This window comes from Pinus tabuliformis, chromosome 3_2, assembly GCF_031772625.1.
Source record: "Pinus tabuliformis cultivar Carrire ecotype Pingquan chromosome 3_2, CPIR1, whole genome shotgun sequence".
Classification (NCBI taxonomy): Eukaryota; Viridiplantae; Streptophyta; class Pinopsida; order Pinales; family Pinaceae; genus Pinus; species Pinus tabuliformis.
In genome coordinates, this window is record NC_142302.1 from 804949999 (window position 1) to 804965312 (window position 15314).

Sequence of the window (15314 nt, forward strand, 5' to 3'; positions counted from 1 at the left end):
ATTCCCAGGAATCAATAGATACCATGACATCATGCAGTGTGCCATCTGGCCTAACCACAGATCGGTCAGCCAGTTCTAGTAAGGTATAGGTGGGTTCTATAGATGTAATGCCTAGCTTTTGGCAAGTAGTAGTTGTTAAGATGTTAATTGTTGCTCATAGATTAACTAAGGCATTGGGGAAGGTTTGACCATAAATTTGTACGGTGACTGTTGGATTTCCTAGGTCTTCGTATTTAATGGGTGTTTCTTTTCCTAATAATAAGTCAGATAGAGTGCCAACTACTTGGACTCTTGGATTGTTTGCTATATTCCTCCTTGGTTTATTTACACACAATTCTTTGATAGTCTTTGCATATATCAGAAGGTCTTGAATTGCTTGGAGGAATGGAATTTTTATGTACAAATTTTGTAATTATCCCAGAATGTCAAAATCAGGATATTGTATAGGCTGATGTATGATTAATCGTTCTGGGAATGGCGAGAGGATGTGGTTGCTTGGTTATGAGTTTTTTGTTTGCTCACATCCTCTTCTTGTGACAGTTGTTCTCTGGGTAACTGAATTTCAACATGGGCTGCCTTATCTCCCTCAGTTTTGATAATACGCCCAGATCTTAGCTGAAGATCATTACACTCCCTCTAATCAGCTCCTATTTCTGATATTTCTACTATTTGGACAGATTAGACCGGTCTGTTATTTGGATTGGGGTTGGGTTGGGCTGGGAGTTGGCGTCTCAGATTAGACTGGGGATTTTGTTGTAAGGCTGGCAGTGTGGGTTGAGGGAGCGAAATGGTACCTACTGGTTGATGCATCAGTCTTTGCCATTTTCTCTGCCAGGTTGCACTTTCTGAAGTAGGGGGAGTCCATTGTGGTGGGTATGCATTACTTTGCCAATATGGTGGGGCATAGGGAAAATTCAGCCAAATAGATTGGATTTCCTGATTCGGCCATGGGGTTGATGAAGGAAATGACTGTGGTGACAAATTTGGAAACGGAGGTTGATTTTTCCACAATTATATTGTTGAGCATTATACTGTGGAGAATGAAAAGGAGAAGTTGGGTTTGAAAACATACCAGACTTTCGCGGCTGCCACTGACGGTGCTGGTTGATCAGATACACCGATTCTGGTTCTTCTTCTGCTTCCTTATATATTGCTTTTAATCTAGGAAGTGAGGGACAGATTTCCGTAAGGTGATCTTTTGTGCAGATGGTGCATGTTTGGGTTGCATCTAGTGGACATTCCTTATGGCTATGTTTCTTCCTGCATCAGGGACAGAAGATCGCCAAATTCTGTTCTACCTCCATTTGCTTCTGTTTGGCCTGCATAATATCAAGTTGTGTAGTTAGTGTCCCTAGTATATCAGTTTTAAAATTTTCCAATAAATTTCCAATTTCTGCATGCGTTACTCCTATTGAAATTTTATTATCTCTTACAAACTTATCATGTTCTACCGGTTTTAATCTTGTGCTGCCTCTCGAGCTCTTGATACATAAATCAATAATGTCAGCAAAATTTTCTTGATAAATATCTCCTTTTCCCATAATGTTTAATGTTTTAATCCATTGTTCCTTCATGCCCCTAATTAATGTTGTTTTCAACACATTATCAGGTAAAGGTAGTGATGCACAAGGAGATCTTTGAAGGTTATATTGAAAACGTTCCACATACTCCTCTAATGTTTCATTTGGTCTAGCTACCATCTGGAATATTTCATCCTTCAGTTCTCTAGACCTGCAATAGTCCTGATATTTTTTTAGAAAAGATTCTTTCATTTGATCCTAGTTATTTATAACCTCGCCACTTAATCCCATAAACCATCTAAAGGCAACCCCTTTTAATGTAGAGGGAAATAATTTCAGCTTCTGGGGGTTGGTGGTGTAATCATATCCCCTACACAACACATCAAACTCAAATAGAAATGCATCCAGATCTTCTGATGTAAGACCGTGGAATGTAGGGATATGTTGAAGAGGGATTGCTTTCATAGGCGCATTTGCTGCAGTATACACTATGGGGTATTGCAATGTAGAGGTTTGGGTGTTTGGCTGGTTTTGAGCCATTTGGTCGAATATATGCCAATAACCTTCTGAGATATCTAGGAGGGTATTCCTAGGTTGAGAGGGAATGGCTTTAGTAGGAATGGTTTTGATAGCACTTCCTCTATCTGGGATAATGAGAGTGCCAAATGTCTGAGGAGATTGAGTTTCTTCAAAAATGATTTTTGCAGCACTTCCCTTGTCTAGGTTGTTCAATGGTTGAGTTGACCCAAGAGGAGACCTTGGTTCCTCAGTTTCCCCTGCCTCTCCTCCTCCTTCACAAAGATTGCTGAAATTCCCTTCTTGCAATAGTTTTGGAGTAGAATTTTCAATTTCTTGAAAGTCCTGCTCTTCAGTTTGACTATGCACCTCAGCAAAGGATACAAATGGTGATCCTGTGGCCTAAAGGGAACTCGTAGGCTGTCTAGAGATAACTTTTATGGGTCCTACTGAAGGTTGAGATTCTTATTTCTTGAATATTTCGTCTATGAAGGTTGATCAGCCAAGGGTCACCGGCCCCTTAGCTTTTTCTCGCTTGGGTAGAGCTTTGGGATTCTTTTCTGGCTTTTTCTACTTAGTCATTCACACAAATCAACTTCTAGGTTCTATCCAAACAAAACAACAGCAAATCTGTAGGAAAGCGGGCAGGTGAGCAGGGCTGTTACATGCTCCACATGTAGGTTCTTACCTTCCGTTTTTAAAACCCAATTCTTCCCTAGCAGGTTCTTACACTACTCTGAAAAGGAACAAATGGCTACGCTCTTTCCTTGGCAACGACGCCAAAATGTTGAGCTATAAAAAGGGTCTCTTTCACCTCTAATTACCTCACATTAGTTTGTCAATCTAGGAACGTTTTGTTATTTCAAAGAGTGTCTCAGTCTGACGCTATCATTTGCCAGATTAATGCTAGTAGTATAGTGCTAAAAAACACAAGAATAAATGGAGGCTAGCTTACAACAAACTACTTTGAAAGACCAAACCACACATTCAGAAAACTAAGCAATTTATCAATCAAGGGTTCTGTAGTAGTAACTCGTCCCTTTGTAAACTGATGGGGTCAAAGGAAATCAGAGAACAGATCGTGGATCTAGGGACCAGACAGTAAATGTCAACGCCCGCTATAGTCTTAGATCGTTCTTCACACCCAAAATAACAATAATGCAAATGACAAGAAATGGAACGACAGATAAGAAATAGAACATCAAATAAGAAATAGAACATCAAACCTGGAATGCAACAACAAATAGGAAACTGTAACAACAATTGATTCTAATAAACAACAACACCTTAATCTACAAGATCAAATGCAATAATCGTATCCTACAGGAATCAAATGGAAATCCTTCACTTTTAACACGCAAAAATGGAACAGCACTGATTAATGATGGATTATAGAACAGCGCTAAAAAACCATACATATATGCACACGACACACCTTAATAGTAACCCGATCTTGGTAAACCAATTATCAATCTCAGTTATAAAGATTACGACTGTATTTCAGAATGGAATAGCAATATCTATAGATTCAACAATCGCAAAGAACATAATTCATAAGATGAGTTTAGTAATACCAATGAAATGAATGTACAACACAGATACTCTTTAATTGAACAACAACAGTATTCTGTAAAGACCGGTAATATTATATCAACACTTAAAGCGACAGTAATACGTTGCAAAGTTAATACAATGGTTCTATCTTTTGAAACGTCAGTAAATAGAACATAACAGAGCGTGTGATGTAAACTAACAAAAAATATTAGATTACCGAATAATGTTGATAAGCAAACCACACATAAACCAAAAGTAATAGTATAGGAGCAAGTGTCCTCCAGGGCCAGGCCCTTATCCTCCAGGGGTACACTGCTTAAAGTTATTCCAGACTCAGAGATGAAATAGCAACCGAGTTTGTATTAATGCATAAGACAGAATTACAGTAGATCAGTTCTCAATGAGACTCGATGATCAAAGTTTCAATCTTAGGAGAAATTACATAAAACAACAAAACAGACACCCGCCCGTCGGGCTAACAGTGTTGCCCCTTTTATAATGGTGAAGGCGGAGATGTCTAGGTGCAAAAATAGTTAAAGCAGTGATCCCTCAGGATCAAAGGATCCTGAGGGATTCGTTGAACTATTAGTCCTTAGTTATCTCTTTTCTTTCTTGTGCCGAGTCAATATCTCCACTTTCTTTCCGGGGCTGATTCGCTTTGATTTGTTTTTCCTTGTTTGCATATGGTTCCCCGTCAAAGGGACAACAGTTAACCCGTCCTTGTCCTTTCCTTTGGAACGACAGTTTTTCGTTTTTCCTTCTTCCTACATAAGAAAATGGCAATTGTTAGCGTTTTTGATCTGCACATTTATCTTACAAGTTTTATTACAATTCCTTATCATTTACCTAGTTCATGATGCGAAAGGTTTGTAAGTTCTAATGAAAAGATGCTGAAATAATTACCAAAAACATACCTTCTTTAGTACTCCACACAAGCCTGAAACCCCACAAGATCATAACATCTTGAGGAGCGACATTATTGATAAAATTTACAGGCATGTGGGGATCCAGGATTAGTGGCCTATGTTCATAATAGGTTGGTGCCTCTTGAAAAGTGGTGGCATGCTATTTAAAGGAGGTTTGGGCCTCTTATGAGTTGCTTCTCACAAACAACTTGATGTAATTAAGTCGGTTCTTAATTTAAATAATAATAAAAACCAGATGGGTGGTTTTCTCCCTTTTGGTTTCCATGTAAAAATACCTTTGTCAATATGTGTGTATTGCTTGACTGATGAACTGTGTGATCTTGTGAATGGTTTTATTTACTGCATGTTTATATGGTAGTTTGAACGATCTAACAAATAACTAGAAGAAGTTAAAAAGAAATATAAGGGTTGAGCACAAATTATTTAATAACCTCATAATTATTGATTCACCCACCTCTTAGCAATTCCTTATCTCAAAAAAATGTTCCACCAAAATAAATGAAAGAACTTCCTAAAGTTTGATTCCAAAGTGGATGAAGAAATTTTGCTTGGTTATTCCTCTAGGATTAAATGTTATAAATTTTATAACAAATTACTTTGCAAAAGAGTTGAATGCATTGATGTGAGAATATGTGAGGAATATATTCAAATAGGTAGACAATAATAATATGACAAATCAAATGATTCAATCATTTATGAGCCCCAAGAGGATGAACTGGAAGAGAAATGAGAACACGAAGAACAAGAGAAGGAGGAAGAATAGGTAAAAATTCCACGTCTAAAGACCCCCTCAAGATATGTTTTGAAAGTTCACTGAGAAAGACAAATCCTTGGCAATAAAGGATTAGGAATTCAGACCATAAGGAAATTAATAAGTGCAATAGGGCATACCAATTTTTCTTTGTTGTCCAAGATAAAATCCAATAACTTTGGAAACACTTATGAATATAATCATTGGGTTAGTGCTATGGAGGAAGAGGTAGAACAAGTGAAGAAGAATCATACATGGGAAATTGTACTTAGACCAGAATATAAGAATATAATAATGACTAAGTGGGTCTTCATGAAGAAACTAAATGAATATGGACAGGTAGTAAGAAATAGGATAGATTAGCCTATAAAGAGCATGCTCAAGTGGAAGGCATGGATTTTGAAGAAATATTTGTTGATGTAGCTATAATTGAAGTTATCGAAATGTTTATGGAATTTGCTTGTTTCAAAAAGTTCAAATATTATCAAATGGATGTAAAACTAACCTTCTCGAAGTCTGATTTAAAGGAAGAACTATATTTTGAAAAACCCATAAGGATTTTAGTTGTCAAAAAATGAAAATGATGTCTACATATTTAAGAAATAATTGGATGGTATAAAGTTAGCTCCAATGTGTTGGTACTTAAGATTTGCCACATATTTACAATAGGAAGGTTTCAAAGGAGTAGTGACATACATCAATCTCAATATCAAAACTGATAATGAAAATTTGTTGATTATTGTGGTATATGTAGATAACATTATTTTTTGAAGTGATGCTAATATAATCACTCAAATATTTTCATTAGAAATGCAAAAGGAGTTTGAGATATCAATTTTAGGAGAATTGTTAGTCTTCCTAGGATTGAAAGTAACTTAATTAGATAAAGGAATATTCATATCTCAGAAAAATTATCTAAAGGAAATATTAAAGAAATTTGTCATAAAAAAATTTGCACTAGTCAAAATTCATGTGGTGAGAGGATGTAAGTTTAACAAACTAGGTGAACCTCATGATGGAAATAAAATTATGTACAAATCAATGATTGGAATAATTCTATGTTTAATGGAATCAATACTAGACATAATGCAAGTTGTTGGTTTTATTGCAAGGCTCCAATCTGCTACAAATGAGAGTCTTGTGCTAGCTGTGAAAATAATATTCAAATATTTTAAAGGCACCATGGACTTTGCCTATGGTATTCAAGAAAGAAATACTTTGCTCCAATAGGATATACATATGATGACTAGGAAGGTAGTTTTGATGATAAGAAAAGCACCAGTTGAGGAGAATTTTACTTAGGAAACTATTTGGTTTCCTCGCTGAGTAAGAAACAAACTTCTATCTCCCTATATAAATATAAAGAAAAATACATTGTAGCAGTAGCTTGTTGTACTCAAGTTCTATGGATGAAACAAATTTTGAAAGATATCAAGGTACAACATGATCAACCTATTCCAATTAATTTTGATAACACAAGTGCAATTAATATGTTGAAGAATCTTATTTTACACTCAAATACCAATCACATCTGCATCAAATATCACTTTCTCAGAAAATAGGTAGAAGATCATAATGTCAACTTAGAATACATTTATTGAAACTAATAGATTACATATATATTTACCAAACCATTTCCTAAAGAATATTTCGATTATCTTAGAGAGAGATTAGGAGTGACCTCTCCTCTTTTTTTTTAGTAAAAGGAGGAGCATCCAATTGTGGTTCAGAAGGTGCATTGTAAAACACAAAATTTTTGTTCATATACAACAAAATCAGAGAGGGAGAAGTCTCAAAAGCATAGAAGAAGAAATTTTTCATACAAAAGGACAAAACCTTGACAGGGTGATTTAGAGTTAGAAGTGAAGTACATCTCTATTAATCAAAGAAAAAATATGTAGACATAAAGAGAGATAACATAAAAGGGGATAAGTTGAAATTGATAAGGGAAGTTGCAGATAGAGGAAGAGTTACAGTCACTAAGAGATGTTGCAAATTAGGGTATTTTTTAAGGATTCAAATATTATGCCTCTTTATATTATTATAGGTGACTATTCTAGTTTCAAATGTCATACATATAGAATGTAGGCAGATATTCAATAAAAGTAATATAATTCTTATCAAAATTGGTAAATGTTCCGTGAATATTATCCATTAATCCATCATATATATGTAAAAAAATAGGATTTTTTGAAACCAAATGGAGAAATATATATATATTTTTTCCAGAAAATGTACAGAAAATAACCAATTAGTGAAAATTTTCCCCTAAAATTTTCCCTTTTCGAAATAGAGGAAAAATTGTAGACACTAAGAAAATTTGCAGATGGAGGAAGAGTTGTAGTCAGGAAGAAAATTTTCATACATAATAAGAGTTACATATAAGGATAAGCATAAGTTCATGGGGAGAATCCATTTTACATTAAAGTCAAAGGGGAAGACATTGTAGGAAGAAGGAGAATTCCTAATAAAGGAGTTCTACATTATTATTGCATAATTGAATTAAGGGTTTCCATTAGTGACAAAGACAAATATTTTTAGAAATATTATTGTAATTGATGTCAAATACAGGGGGATAATACTTATTTCCAAGATAAATATTGGAAAATGAATATTGTGGAAAATATTGTTTCTATACTTTTGATGCTCTATTTGAATACACTATCCTTAAAGGAATTTGTAATCTAGTCACCTAGCTCAAATAGGAGCATAGTACATGTTATTGCAAATATTATTCTTATTCCTTTCTAATGGTATATGGGATTCCCTCTAATTCCATAGGAATGAGGATATATGAAATATTTTTTCAAGATGACCCAACCAAAGTACAAGCAGACCAACCTAATAAATTTTATAGATTATCCCTGTAGGTGAACGTACAAAAACTATAAATTAAGGTAATATGAGTTCAGTTATACACAATTGAAGAAAGAAGGGATAAGAGGTGGGTGAATGCATGAATGTGGATTACACCTTTTGGAAATCACATGAGTTGGGAGGGAGAAAAAGGAAGCTCAGTTGAGCTGTTTGAGGGCATAACAATAAACCCTCGATAGAAGATCCTCCGCAACCCACAGTTACATAGGAAAAGATCAATTGAGATATTTTTTAAAGCTTCCCACTAAAATTACAACATGGATTTTATGGTTCAAAGGGAATGATCGAGCTTTAGTTTGATTAATCCATTTTTTAACCCTTTCAAGAGCTCAACAAAGGGTTTATTAAACAATAGATCAATTTGTTTCAAATTTTATTGTAAGGGCTTGATTGAGCTACTGAGGGCCTAACAAATGGAGTTTTAGCTCACCTTCTACAGACTTCTCTGCAACACCATTTTGTAGCCTAACGTACTTTAGGCAGAGTTTTTTCCTTATGAGGCAAAGTTGATCATGTTAGATTAGTGAAGGAATCCTCTATCCAATGGTATATGAGTTTGACATTTTTAAATTCAAATGATATCTTTAATCTAATTTCTTTTAAAAATAATATTTGATTTGTTTTGGACAATTTCAAAGGGAATGAATAAAAAATCAATAACATAAAATATACAAAATGAAAAAATTGATAAAATACAAATATATTTGTTTGTGAGCCCTCTTCCAAAGGGTACTCTTGGTTTTTCAATTTATTTAAACATTTTAAAAATATCTTTCGCAGACACGTGTCTACAAAATGAAATTGAAATATAACTTTTCCAACTTCAAAAAGTAATAAAACATATAGTTTTTCATAAAAAATATTTTTTTGATATGAAAAACTTAGTTCTCTCCATGTAGATAATGGTCATACATACATACATACATACATACATACATACATATATATATATTAAAAACATGTTTTCGACTAATTTATGGTATGTGAACATACAAATACCTCTTAAGATGTGCAAAAATTTAGGAGGACAAGAATTCCATTTAATGGAAATTTGACATATTATACAACACTAATTTTTTTGCAAAAAATAACATTAGGACAAAAACACAATTCTTCACAATTTTGTTTAACTCTGAATCAAAATTCACAATGCTTATATTAACATCGAGGGCTACAATTTGATGAAAGAGAAAAATTTCAAAAATTTCGTTGCCACATTTGGCCCAAAAGTGTAACCCATATTCATGCATTCACCTAGGTTACAAGATGAGCTGAGGAATAAATTTTGGGGCGATGCTTGAAGTCCAAAGGTGGAAGAAAAAATGTGATTTATTGGGTGAACGAGTCATTTCTTTATTTTTTCTATAAAAAAATGATAGGATGTTTCAAAATGTGAAACTTTGATGATAGTTATAGAACATATTCATGTAATTTTTCTTCAAATTTCACACCTTTATTTGCTATAACTTCAGAGATATGGTCTAAGAAATTTAGGCTTCATGAATTCTCCTACAATCTTCTTCAAATAGGTCAACTTGGGATTTTGTCTATAACTTTTTGTTTTGTAATGTTTCGTATTGTGAAATGTGGGGGATACCAATAAAGGATTCTCATGTACTAGGGGTTCAAATTACAGACCCTGGTTCACTATAGTTTTGGATATATGCTCAAATAAAGCTAGGATTCTTGAATGCTCAACTTGGTATTTTTGCAATATCTTTTTTTCTATGATGTTTGAAAATACAAAATTTGAAGGAGACAAAGGATATATCTTAAGGTATCTATGGTATAAATTTCAAAGCCGATTTCAACTCAATTTTGTTGATATAATTTGAGGAAGTTATTGCTCTTGAATTCTATGAAACATGCTTTAAACAATGTAACTTGTCATTTTTGCTATAACTTTCATTCTTAGATCTTTCAAACTATGATTTTTTATGACAAGTTAGATGAGATATCTATAAGCACCATTTGTAGAAACTTCAACCTCATATTTGCAAAATTTTATATGTGGAATTCTATGAAAATTTTCTCTTGACAGGAAGCCAAAAGCAACAAGTTTTGTGAGAAGTAGACTTGTTGAAGGAAGAAGTAGTAGGTAGACCTAGTGAAGGCAGAAGAAACTAACAAAATTATTGAAGATAGAAGGAAAGAAAACTCAATGAAGTACATTTCTACCTATCAGTATTTGTAGAGATGGTGATTGGTATCTCATGTAGGTTCATGCCTACAAACAAGTAGATGCTATTAGTGTCTCATATATATTGGTGCCTACAAAGAAACAAAGGGGATTGATGATTGATGTAGGTAGGTGCATATAAAATATATGAGGGGTTTTTTGTCTCCTGTAGATTGGTGCATATAAAATATTTGAGGGGTTTGTTGTCAGCTGTAGGTTGGTGCCTGCAAATTGATGTAATAGTAATTTGATGCCTACAAGATATTCCATATAATAAGTTATTTTGGTTTTCTCCCATAAGAGTTTCCACGTATATCTTGTGTTACGTATTCATTTTATGAGTTTGATAGCATTTAATAAGTAGAAAATGTAATTATATTAATTCACATATTTATTACAGTAAAGGACATTATGTGGCATTATTCTTGGTTTGTCTTGTATGATTCCTAACTCAAGTCACATGTGCATTACAATGGTATTTAACTTTCATGGAACAAATTTATCAATACATTTTCTAACATTAACAAAATGCATGACAATAAGTTTTTTTTATGTGCACAAGAGTGTATTATTGGATGTCTTAGTGCACTATATACTATATATGGTGGTTTTAGATCATGTGGGTATTTTTACAATTCATATTGTTTTCTCCTTCGATTCATGATGTGTTCATATGGGATTATATTACTTTTATTGTGATGTTGTTAATTATCCTATGCATACTAACATTGATGTCCAAACAAATGGGTTTCCATGTGAATTATTTCATGCATAAAAACTATATGAGTACATTTTTTTTATTCCATTTTTTTCAGATTTATTACATGCATCAATTGGTTGAAGGATCAACATATTAAAAATGATATCATACATCATCAATGCACCACACAAAGGGCCAAGTTCCTTACTTTCATGGTGTCATAATGTTGACTAGAAAGTATAATTTTAATTTATTTTGTTCTATTTATAACCGCAACACCAATAGTATATCTTGTGATATCATCAAAGGTGATGCATCATAAAATAAAGTCACACTATACATCGCATGTTTACTCAACACATCCATATTAAGGATTTTAACCAAATTATAAATTTAATATTGAATGAATATTGCTAATAATAATCAGTACAAATTATATTTTTTATATCTATGTTTTTTTATTTAAAGTTTGTACATGGATTAAGGATGTCCAAAATAGTCGAAAGTCAATACATATAAATTTGTACATGTTTGGGAGGCTTAAGAGAGGGACAGAAACATTTTTCCTCCTTTAATTACTATTGCATTGAAAATACTTTTTTTTTATTGATGTCAAAGATGGGTGGAGGCTACTTATGTTCAAGATAAATATTGGAAAATGAAGATTGTTGTCAAAAATATTGTTTTTGGACTTATGATACCCCAATTGTATACCTTATTATTGAAATATTTTTCATACCAATTACATATCTCAAATGTGATCATAAAATATATGGTTGGAAATCTTATTCCTATACCTTTCCAATGATATATGGTACTACCTCTAATTCCATAGGAATGAGGATATATGAAATATTTTGTAAACATGATCCAACCAAAGTACAAGTAGGCCCACTCAACCAGTTTTACAATCCATCCATATAAGTGAAATTTAAAAAATAATATGGTTATATGATTTCATTTTACACAATTCAAGCAAGAAGATATCTAAGGTTGCAAGAGGATTTGAGGGATAATTTCTTGGGTGGTTCTTGGAGTTCAAATGTGGAAGCAGAAATATGATCTATGGGGTGAATGTATCATCTAAGAATTTTTGTCGTAACCTTTCTTTTTGGATGTTTCGTAACATGAATCTTGGAGGATATAGATATAAAATATTCATGTACCTTCTTTTTAAATTTCAGACCTTAATTCGGTATAATTTCAGAGATACGGTTTAAGGAAGTTAGGCTCGTTGGATGCTCCTAAAATATTCTTCAAACATGTTAGCCTGGAATATTCACTATAAGTTTTGTTCTAGGATGTTTTATACCATGAAACTAGGAGGATATAGAGAAGAGATTTCCATGTACATGTAGGTCAAATTATAGACCATGATGTTCTATAATTTTGAAGATATGTCTAAGGAAGTTGGGTTCCTTTAATGCTCCTAAGATGTTCATCAGACATGTCATATTGTTATTTCTGCTATATATTTCTTTATATGATTTTTTATAATCTGAAATTTGAAGGAGGAGGAGGAGAGATCACAAGGTACCTATGATAGAAATTTCCAACATTGTTTCACTACAATTCAAAAGATATTATTTTAGGAAGTTAGTGTTCTTGAATTCTCATGAAACATGCTTCAAACATGTTAGCTTTTCATTCTTGCTATAACATTCTTTCTGGTATATTTTAGATGACAGAAAAGAGATCCCTAGATACCTATGGTATAACTTTGAAAACAATATTTTCAAAATTTGATATATGACATATTGTTTAAATTCCTTATCGGGAAGAATCCAAAAGAAACAAGTTTTGGGAGATGTAGAATTGGTGAAGGATGAAGCAACTAGTAGACCTCGTGAAGGTAGATGTAACTAATAAAGCTAGTGAAGATAGAAGAAAATCAAACTAAGTGAAGTAGGTTGGTTCCTATGAATATTTGTAGTAGAAAGGATTGGTTCCTTTTGTAGGTTGGTGCTTACAAAGAAGGAAAGGGGATTTGTGTCTCCTATAGGTTGGTGCCTACAAAGTAGCAGGGGGGAATTATTGTCTCCTATAGATTAGTGCCTATAAAATAGAAGGTGTATTTATATGTTTCTCATTTTATTAAGGGTTTAGGTGACAAACCCCGGATGCGGGTGATCGCTAGCCATGTGACACACAAGGCTCGTCCAAAAGGCATGTGTCCGCCAGGACGAGCCAAGCACGACAGAAGGACACGCATTCATTCCACCACCCTTCAGCATTTAAGGAGGGGAATTAAGAAGGTTGACAGAGGAGTCCTGTCGACCATCAAGGCGATTCTTGAGAAGCGCATCATGGCGCTTCATAACAGCCTTCTCCCAGACATTCTTACGCCATTTCTCGCTGCAACTGTTTCGTTCTCGCCGGAGGTGACGGAGGTTCTGAACTTTGATTGTGAATGTGAGTGTGATGCTGCGGAGGAGTGGGGCAATTGGCAAGCTCACAAGCAAGCCAATTGCGCCTCTGAGAATTTGGTAACGCCTCTCTGTATGCGCCTTTCGTTAGCTCCTGCTCTGGCTTCGTTAGAAGGTAAGGGCACTCGGAGCTTCAGCTCGTATCCGCGTCCATTGTTAAGTCCGGTTCTGGCTTCGTTAGAAGGTGTGGAGGCTCAGAGTCTCAGCCCTCAATCAAACATTAAGAAAGAGGGTCAAGGCTCTGCTGCCACTGCTCTCGGCAATTGGGAAACTCAAACCTGGTCTGGCGGCATTTCTAGGCCGACAACGCTGTTTCACTGTGGTATTAAACGCTCTGCTCATAAGACCAGCATGCATCGTACTAGGGGAAGAGGTAGTGGCGGCAGGGGTGGGTATAGTGGCAGAGCCCCCTCGACTTCCTCCTCAATTGAGGAATCCTCTGAATGCAGAAGGCCGAGGGGAAGGCCCCCGGGCAGAGGCAGAATGGGGGAACAGCCTGCGCGCATGGATTGTGGGCACACGGAACACCCAATGGTGCGTTACCGCCTCCCCTGCACCTTAGCTAATTCCACTTTCTTTGTGACTGTCTCTGTTGAGCATTGTAGTAATCCATGGGAAGATGAGGATGACATCCCTCGGGCCAACCCTCCGCGTGTTCCTGGGATTGTTCCCATGGTGGATATGGAATTCCCTGCTGTTGAGTTGATGCGGCCCTTACATGACCCGGGAGCGAGCCTGAGAGAGCCTGTTGGTGACTCAGGCGCTGGCCCAAGCGACCGTGGAGCGCGCAACCTTGGCAAAGCTATCCTTCAGCCTCCACACTGCAAGGCAGAAGATGAGCCGCAGACCACTGACGAAGATTGACATGCCCAGCTCGCACTCCAGGTTCTTCAGCAAGAATTTTTCTCAGTCAGCTTCCTATGCGGTTATATATGAGTCTGTCACTTTGTCTCTATGTAATGGTGTCGGTTTTATGTTATCTCTGTTCTGTGTCGATGTTCTGCAAGTGTTTATGTCCATGTGTCAGCTGCATGAATGTGGCTCTAAGTCTTTATCCATGTGTCCTCTGTCCATGTGTCCTATGCAATTCTGGCAAGAATTCTCAAGTGTCTACTGTCTGTCCACGGACAAATTTTACAGGGCCGCGGCCCCGTTGTAATTTTCACAATGTAACTTTGCTCTTGCTGTAATATAATAGTTTAGTATTACTTAGCAAAAAAAAAAAAAAAAAAGGGTTTAGGTGACAAAGTTCTTTTAATTTGTCAGCTTGCGGTTGGTATACTTGTGAGGATATTTTTGTAATATACATAAGAGGCAAGTCCCTCATGTTTTCTTGATGACATAAGAAAGGAAATTCATAGGGACTTGGAATTATATGGAAGGATTTTCTTAAGGGAAGTTCACTACTTGACTACGGGGATTCTCAAGCACTGAAGTATCTTCTAAGGGTGACTAGCTCAGTATCAGGATGTGGACTTTGAGACGAGGAAATTTTTTGGCACCCAATTTTGCAACATTTACTCGTAAGTAAGGTTGGCATAACTTGGCAAACCACTAATAAATGAACTTAAGGAAATCATAAAATCATGAAATATTTTTTATATAAAATTGGAAAGGAATGAATTAAACATAATATACTTTAGAATAAACACAACAATCTAAATGTACTTACAAATCAAATGGGAAATAAATTGACAAAGAATCAAACCTTGAGTGGGACCCTCCCCAAGATTGGCCTATGCCCCAATGCTTCTAAATGATATGCATATGATTTGAATTAAAATTCTAGATTCATCAATGATAGTGAATACAAATGTAATCACAAAGCTTTGTAAAACTTACACTCACAACATAAAGTCTTGATT